The sequence below is a fragment of the Halyomorpha halys genome, unplaced genomic scaffold (genome assembly GCF_000696795.3).
Source record: "Halyomorpha halys isolate HHAL.00 unplaced genomic scaffold, Hhal_1.1 Scaffold2201.1, whole genome shotgun sequence".
Lineage (NCBI taxonomy): Eukaryota > Metazoa > Arthropoda > Insecta > Hemiptera > Pentatomidae > Halyomorpha > Halyomorpha halys.
Genome location: NW_027106010.1, coordinates 38,252 through 46,637, shown reverse-complemented (window position 1 = coordinate 46,637; position 8,386 = coordinate 38,252). Strand labels below are relative to the sequence as shown.

General features: G+C 30.5%; 1 long non-coding RNA gene across 1 annotated transcript in view; it reads right to left on the bottom strand.

Annotated features, from left to right (window-relative positions):
- Nucleotides 1-1,642: 1,642 nt before the first annotated feature.
- Nucleotides 1,643-8,386, bottom strand: part of LOC106691270 (uncharacterized) — a 15,122-nt gene continuing 8,378 nt past the window's right edge. Inside the window, exons 2-3 of the long non-coding RNA XR_001344758.2 lie at nucleotides 2,196-2,626; nucleotides 1,643-1,782 (exon numbers count right to left, since the gene is read on the bottom strand). This is a non-coding gene — a long non-coding RNA (uncharacterized lncRNA). The remainder of the gene's footprint in view (nucleotides 1,783-2,195; nucleotides 2,627-8,386) is intronic.

Sequence of the window (8,386 nt, the reverse complement as noted above, 5' to 3'; positions counted from 1 at the left end):
ATTTTCCATCGTACACAATTCTACACGCATACTCACAGTATACGGTATGTTTTAAAGGAATTTCAAGGAAAGTAGCCTTGAAAATAATATAAATCCTATCTTTACCAAAAAATAAAACTAGTGGAACTAACCTTAATAGGTGCCTCAAGATTTTAGTATAGAAAAGTATCCCTAAATAATGACATAATTCAATTCAACACCTAAGCGTTTGACATTGTAATGAAAAAATCAACAGCATCTTTTATGTGACATTTGTAAGTATTATTTGCGATCATGCATTCTGTAAGGATTAACAGCTATTTATATTATTTTCAAAACTCGGCTTTATCTTAATCAGAGCCCATGGCATCGTCGATCGTAAATATATAACTCGAAGAACGGTATAGAAAGAAGAGTATAGAAGATGAACATAATCTGGGATTTAAGATTGGATATGAAGTTTCACTAATGTTATTATAATTTAAATAATTCTTATGGGGTTGAATTATAAGAGCTATTTTCCATTATTCATTTACTCATCAAAAGCTGCTACCTGGCATCAACCAAAAAGGGTGGGAGGTGAAGATAATTTAAATTATATTTTGGATAATTTGATGGGTTTTTTTTTTGCAATTATTTGATGACTTATGATTAGCCCCAAAAAATAGATAAAAAAAAATATTTCAATTTCAATCTTCTTTCGGGGATATGAACAAAATGAAGTCTCTGCCTTAATATAGTAAAATTATCCTATTATAAGTTAAACAACAATAAATCCTGTACATTTTTCAATCATTTTTTTTTCACCTTTAGATCATTTAGAATGAATCGCTCTTATACTATTACGCCTCTCAAATTCTTTCACCCCTAAAAAACTGAACCTTTAAGTAAATATCCCATTTGTCCCTATGTTAAGTAGGGCTTGAAACTATTGTAGAAATGGAAAAATCGAATTGTATTTCCATAGAGTTCAAAATGATTGTTGAAATTCGTGTTTACTTATAAAACGTATGATATCGATCATTCATTTATACAATTTAAGTTCATAAATCGGAGAAAATTTTAATTACCTGCATATCCCTAAGTATATAGTTTAAAGTTTTTAAAAACATTTAGTTGGTAAGAGTTTTTTTTTTTGTTATCAGGTCTAGAATTGAGAAGGAGTCGAAGCTATGAAACAGAAATGGGTATGGTAGTCCAGTCAAATGGGGGGGGGGGGATAAGAGATCTCGGAATAAAAAGTTATAGTGAAAAAATTGAAATTGTAATCAGCATTTCCAAAAAACATAAATGAGCAATTCTTAAAATCAAAATTAAACTTTCAAATTTTTGAATAATTGTCTGCCCCACAATAAAACAGTATTTATTGATTTCGTTGCTTGGCCTATATTACAATTATATTTTTAATAATTTGGTTTGTAGTGGGGAGGTTAGGAATTTCCTATATAGGATCGCAGTCTGGAATTAAGGTTTAACGGCTTCAGAAAAGTCTTTATAATGACCTCGTTAGTTAAAGTAACTGCACTCTACGTTTCAATATTTAGAATAAGTGAAACCATAAATGAAATCAATTTTTTTTTTTTTTTTGTCAGATGTGCTACTATTCTGGTAAAGCAGCGATATGTTTTACAGTAGGAAAGAGGAAAATAAATAAACAAATATATCAGGAAAAAAATGTAATTTATTGACTCTCGGTACAGTTGATGTCATAGACTTAAGATGTTCATATGTCGATTTTCCCAACAAAAAATCTGTTTTCTTGGATTCTTAGAAATTTTGAAGATTTTTCATTTGGGTTGAATCCTAGACAACAGAAAAGATGTCTTTATTAATAGGTAATGACAACAATATATATTTTACTAATTTTATTCACCGGAAATACTTCTGAAATGATATCTTTATTATTATATAGAGTACTTAGCTCCTTGAAAATAATTTGTGAATATATTTCGTGTTGGCCAGGACAGTTGCTATAGCTCTAATAAGCATGAAGGTAAAAAAATATTAATATGAAACACATACAAGTAAATGTTAATGTATTATTTATATGATTTATAATAAAATAATTATTCTTATCGGAGCAAGAAAATGCAGTTGTAAAGGAGAGATTGAAACTAGAGATCTTTCAGTCCTTATCATCTGGTAGCATTTATGATTGTATAGTTAGAATTTTTTTTTGAAAATTCAAATAAAAGAAATTTTTTTTTTGCTCTTACCTGATTACATTGAGTTCGGATTACAACTGAACGTATCAATGTTAGGGTCCTTAGATTTCCAAGGTTGATCGATGAGGACTATCATACACGAGTAATTCCACAATGAGTCAAAGTTATAATTAGCATCAAACTCGAATCTGTACAATACTCCTGCCACAATCTTTAAAATAGATATTTACTCAAATCAATGTCAAATGTTATGATTTTAAACAATGGTATCAGTTTATGTGTTATGTAAAATAATTTGTTGTTATTACATATGTACTTACTTGCTTTGTAATTTTTTTCACCTTAAGCAAAGATATCTGTTTTTCGGGTTCAGATTCTATATTGATATTATTAAGTGCTTTTTCCAAAAGCTGTAGCGCTTCTTTATCATCCACGCTCACATCCACTTGGCAGCCTAAACAAGGCTCCAAGACTTTGCCTACCTACGGAAAGGTAATATAATAATAGAATAATAATCAAATATGTTTAATCAAGCATTCGCTTTCTAAGATAGCGTGGTTAATATATAAATTTGTTTCTACTTTAAGATTAACATATGACAGAATTATCATAAGTATTGAAATTAATTAACATCATGAAATTCCTTCAGGCATTGTCTATACCGACCCTCGGAAGTCGCTTCAGACTATTAGTTTTATTTTTCATTCCATGCTTATTTGTAGTTATATTGTATATTGTTTATTTGACTATCATACCAATACAAACAATTACTAAAATAACGAATGATGGTTTTATACATGGGATGTTAAATCAACTTTTCGCTAAAGTTTGCCCTCCGGAAGTACCATTTCACTCTATTTTTCTACGAATTTCTCACAAAAAAAGTCCAATTATTTTGATTAAACTTGTCTTACCTATGAATAATTCATTGGTCATTAACATCAGCTAAGTCTAATGTTGTTTCGAATTGTACTGTTACCAACAAGATTGGAATTGTAGCTAACGTTAATCCCGACCAGTTGATTGGCGGTAGTTTCCACCAAATCAAAGGACTTTTTTTTTTCTTATCATGGTATGTGTGTATGTGAAAGTTATAGTAGATAATACTACAAATAACTTTTAAAAAAGAGTTTATTGTACTTATTGAGCAGGTAAAACACTTAAAGTCTAAAATAACAATATCATAAAGATGAGTAGCGTTGAGACAAGCCACGTCAGACGGAACTGACGTCAAAGGGCTATATTATAAAATAACAGTTTTGTCATAGTAATTTATTTTCCCCTTTCTATAATATCATTATTCTTCTGGACCAGTTATAAGACAAAATTACTGTTGGCTGTAGCCTCCGATAAAGTCATGAACCTCTTTTCTAATGAGGCAATACTAAGCTTCTGAAGATGACAGGAGATCCAATGGTTTAACAGATTTACGTTTATTTTTCATTCCATGCTTACTTAGCTTTTCTTTCGATTTATAAGCTAATGTTTAGTTTCAATGGTTACCATAATAATATGATATAAAAAGTGTAATTAAAGAAAGAGAAAAATTGTTTATTATAACTGTTAGTTCTTTATCAAATTCTAATGAATAAATAATCCAAACTGAGTAACCATCTCACAAAGGAAAGAAAGGGCCCAAAGCTTAGAAAACTGCATTTGTACAATTGATAATTATTTGGGGAAAATAGCAATTAGTTATATTTAGTTGCTAATATATTGAATATATAGTAAAGGAAATTATTACGATTCTAAAAAAATCGAATTCCAGTTTCAGATGGGAATGCACGTTTTGAGGTTCCTTTAGTAGAAATTGCCAATTGTTGAAAATGGTCATTGTTCTGTATGTGGTTGAATAGTTAAGCTCAAAACTGAATAGTTTTACGAAACTAAAATTTCATATTTAAGATGAGTATATGAATGAGACAGCAGCGTTTTCGTTACAAGTGACTAAATGGATATTCCACTTTATATAATTGATTCTACAATCTTTTTTAAAAATGATTTGTTTTAAAAAACAGCTCTAACTGTTTTTATTAAACTTACTCAAAGTAAAATGGAGCGGTTTTTCGTAACAGAGAGGAATTTTCCTTATTTAAATAGTTTGACAGAGCTTAAATGGGAATTTTTTCTCTTCTCCTAATGTACCTTTAATTTTTAAATAATAAATCTTTCACGTTTTAACTAGTAATAAAATGTGCATAAATATATATTCTGAAAGGATTTTTTGATCATATTAAGAGATAAGAAGAAAAACATTATTTCCAGAAATAATAGTGTTCAATTAATTCAGTCTAGGGTAACCAAATTATGCAGTAACTCATATATAAATTTTGATGAGTGGACTGTATACGATGGATTGAAAAATAAATAAAACAGAATGACGTAGGGATGTAAGCCTATATTGTTGGTTAAATCACACGCAACTGATTTTATAAGAGCTGAATGTAGATTTTAGTAAACTGTTATATTTTTATTTGTTTGCTATATTTTTGCTAAGGAGAATGTTAAAACTTTTACAATGAGAAATAGTCATTATTATTAAAGGTTATTAAAACATAATGAAGTAGTGATGTAAGCCTCTATTGTTGGTTAAATCACACCCAACTGATTTTAAAAGCTATTGCCAAAAGAATTTTACAATAGGGTTAATTAAATATAGTTTTATTAAGTGTATTACTTCTTATATAGGGTGGTGAAGGTAGCTTTTGTAAACTAAATGATGCTTGATGTGCATTATTCCTGATGGTTTTGTCCTCCTCGATCTTCCTGTCCGTCTCCAATGGGCCAGCAGCTTCCTGGAGGTTTTCTACTCCATAAAAGCCAGATATTAATAATTTAAGAGTAGAAAAAAAATTCTAACCACCAGATTTTCTTTTCAGAAAAATCGTAGATATATGACGATCTGTATGAAAGTAATGGCCGCATTTTCAATTATTAGGAATTTCTTAGCGACCAATAAAAAAGAAAAATGCAAAGATTTCAGTTAAAATCTTAAAAAGTGTTCTATTTTCGAAACAACTAATTTTATCCGGTGAAATCAGTTTTCTTTAATTAGTTGCGTAGAAGTAATAAAAGTTTGTAATACATAACTGAATGTCAAAATTCATGATAACAGGTTTTATCAAATTAAAATAACTACTTAGTAATATTGATTAAATTTATTCTGAATTGCGATCATTGTAGTAAACACGTTATAACAATACATTTATTACAGTATTACCATTGTTGGGTAAAGAACGAGATCGCGCATGGGAGCTATGTTAATATGTTAATTTGTCCTTATGAAACAAGCCATGAATGTATAGTATAGCCGGGGATTGGGGATACATAGAGCACTAAGGTATTCAACCCATTGTACGCTATCTTTTCAATCTCCGCTTTCATATTGAACCTAACCATAATTGTATTCTCGTTTGCGAGCGGATAAGATAAATGATGAATAGATAGAATTATGCAGGCGGACCAAATTGAATTTTCGAGCTTTTCATTGTAAGAGATGGACAAAAGTTTTAATACATGCTGTACTCGTCACTCCTAGCGAATCAGAATTCGGGACCCCACAAATAATATTAATTATATAACGGATTAGAACGCATCGTGCGAACCTAAGTTGTAAATGCACTACTTCAAACTAAAGAGGGTCGAATTTCAAGCTTTCTCGAATAAGACTAATAGCTACTTGATAATATTTCAAACTATAAAGATATTAAGCTCCCAAATATATAATACCTGACACCTAAACTTTTACGTAAACTTACACGAGATGTAAGAGAAAGAGGTAATTAAAAATAGGTCCACGGGCGTGAGGAGATTTACATAGGTCTTTAATTATCTGAATAATTGAACAAGTTTGGGGATATGGTCCGTCTATATTAGTCGGTCCTCCCTCGAGAGTAACATCCAATTTATCTCGGTATTCAATCAGTTGGTAAAGATAACCGATCCTTTTATGTTATAAGAGGCAACAAGTGTGACTGTAGCCTCTCTCTGGAAATATCTCATTTCAGCTGCTGTAGTTTTATACCAATGTCTGTCCAGTAGATTACGACTTATACCCGAGCGCAGCGGTTACAAATCTTCGTCTCACCCTCACCTCCTTTAAAGCTAAAAAGTTACATTACATCTTTTCTGGGCTAAAATAATTTCGTGGCACCATTTTTGAGTTAAAAATAATTATAATAATGTCTCCACAATTATTTTTAAGAAGGAATTTTTAATATAAGAAAATCAAAGAATTGTTAGCTGCTGGAGCGAATACGTTAATGAGAGCAACCATATTTGCAGAACTGTATATGCCGTTCTTGAAGAGATGGGTCTTCATCCTTTTACTTATTGAAAGAGGCTTTCATTCTTCTTGATACTTACACCTTCCTTGGCTCTGAAATCACCTAGCACTCCTGAATAGATAATATCTATCCGAACATCTCCATTTCTCCACTAGTTCAATTTCTTTGCCAATTATAGTATTACCATTCCATCTTACTAGTCTAATGTCGTTTCCAGCGCTATGTCGTAACTCTTGTGACCTACAGATCCAAGGCAAGATATTTTTTCCAAATCAATTATTCCCACCTGCAAGTGACCGACCTAAAATTAGCAACCTCGTAACTCCACTAACATCAAGGCCCCTGAATATTTATGACAGACACTTCAGAAGAAACATATAAACATTTGTAGCACCCAATAAAGAATATATGGCCATTTTAAATAAATTTATTTCTGGTTTAAAAAGCTAAAGTAGAATGTCTTCAAATTTTATTATTTTGGGTTTTGTTGCAGTGTAACTTGTTTTCCTATTCTAGCAACTGAATTTTGACAAAATGATCAGTCCATGTACATCGAAATTAACTCAAGTGTTTAATCATTCTTATCCAAAAGGAAATTTAATATTTAATGAATATCATTGATAGATTTCCTTCAAAGTATGGGTATGCATATTTTTTTAGAATAAAGTAAGGAACGCGCGGGAGGAGTCCCAAATGGATATCTGACTTTTCTGGTATAACTAATTATATGTACAAAATTATCAGTAGCTTATATTGAAATAAGAAATCAACATGGATGTTTGCATTTATTTGATTGGATATTGCATTCATATTGATAAAAAAATTCAATAGCTGAATGAAAATCAGGAATCGATTTCCATCAGTGTATGGGTTCTCATTGTCTTTTAGAATACAGTAAATCTATTATGATATAAAGTATCATACAAAAACATAATTATGTAGTGTAATTATACCAATTAGACCAAATAAGCGTTAAATACTGCCTGGTAGGTGTTGAGCCGCAAAGCCCATAATTTGCTGAATTAACTATTACAAATGAATAATAATGTAACTCATCTTTCGCACGATTCTGTGTTATAGTAACCGTTTTAAAAATCCTCTAATTTATATTTGCTTCTAAAATATTAATCTTTCTTAAATTGCTAAGCAAGTACCCTAAAAATATCAAGATTAGACTAATTAGATATATATGCCTAAATATATGTTTTTCTTATTCAAAAGTCTATGTACCTTGCAGTTTGTATAATGAATTATGGTATTTACTACATTACTCTCTTTCTATGTCCTTTTTTTTGTTTCAGTTATCGGTGTGTATCAAGCTTTTTAATCACTTTCAATCCAAAGGTAGGTGTCACTGAATATTTTTGTATATTTCAGAGAAAGCCAATTTAACATTTCATTATTGTATTGTAAATGCCTTTTCGAAATTAAATAAAAATAACTCTCTAACCACTCAAACCCCTTAGTTTCTAATCTTGCATCCTTTTGTATTCCTGACAATCCTCCGAGGCACCTAAAAATAAGATGGCCACGAGACCAGCTAATGTAAAATGTCATTAGAGTGCTACCATTGGGTAGTTTCTCTACACGCCTGTAACACTCCAATTTAACTTAGATCAGATTTACTAAATGTATTGTAATTTACAGTTGTAAATAACAATAAATAAATATTTAAAAAAATATATAAATAAATTAATAGTTCGAAGACTTGCACAGTTGAAAAAATCTATTCATGATTCCCATTGTAATCGAATTATTATTGAACTTAGGATTCTTTCCAATAAATCCCACCAAATCACATTTACCCTTCGACGTAAACCCATGACCTCTTCCCCTACAATATCCTTTAATACTAACCCACTTATTCCTGTCGAACAGATCCGTTACTTAGGACTACATCTCGACAAACGACTGACATGGAATCCTCATACAAGACTAAAAAGACAAGAAACTGCT